Source organism: Oryzias melastigma, linkage group LG17 (genome assembly GCF_002922805.2).
Source record: "Oryzias melastigma strain HK-1 linkage group LG17, ASM292280v2, whole genome shotgun sequence".
NCBI classification, from domain to species: Eukaryota; Metazoa; Chordata; class Actinopteri; order Beloniformes; family Adrianichthyidae; genus Oryzias; species Oryzias melastigma.
Genome location: NC_050528.1, coordinates 9,017,374 through 9,018,337, shown reverse-complemented (window position 1 = coordinate 9,018,337; position 964 = coordinate 9,017,374).

Genomic DNA, 964 nt, shown 5'->3' with positions numbered 1-964 from the left:
TGCAAAAGTTATTTGGCACAAATTCTGTATTGCAAAATTGAAGATTTTGAAAGAATTTTATATTTTATCTCCCTGGAAAAGCAATTAATAATCACTATTCATTAATTGAATATTTATTTTTTAATAACATAAAATGGAAATGCTTAAAATAGAAAATGATAGCATTCTAATTCACACTCTGAACATCTTTTTGTCCTTGTTATTGCTGACTTTTTAGCAGCAAAGATGTATTAGACAGTTTTGGTGCTGGCTTGACAAACAAGCATTTTCAGACCTTTCTGATGTATAATTTTACACAACTTGGACAAAGATTTAGACCAAAAAAAATTATGCAATACATTTTAAATATCTTATTTGATCTCGAAAACATCGTATTTTAGGATTTTTAAAAAAGAAAAAAACGTTTTTTTACATAATATTTTTCAAGCAGAAGTTTTATTTGTGAAGAATGAGTGGATTCATTTCAAATTACAGATTTATATAAAATTAGGAAAACAGTAAAATTTAATATGACTTATAACAGAAAAAATATATTTAATAACAATGACACGACAGAAGTTTGTGCGTAAATGTACATTTATATTTAATTTTCAGACACATTTGAACTAAAATGTCCAACTCTAGTATTTAAAATTATCATAGTTTAAATTAAAGGACAATTTGACTATTTAAAGACTCAAAATACAATATATTTGGAGGTGAAAGTGTAAAAAAACAAACCTGTTTTAAAGATATAAAGCTCTTCTTGCGCAATATATGCTCATTTTAAGACTATATTTAAAAATGATCAGAGCAAAACACCTAAATATGAGCGTTTATAGCTACGTTCAATAATAAATGTTGTCCAAAAAGGAACAATAGCACAACTTATTTAAAGAAATTTTACCAAGACTGATTCTTCTAGTTCCATTAGCTGATTGTTTCACTTATAACAAGGGAAAAACATCTTGTTTTCCATATTTTG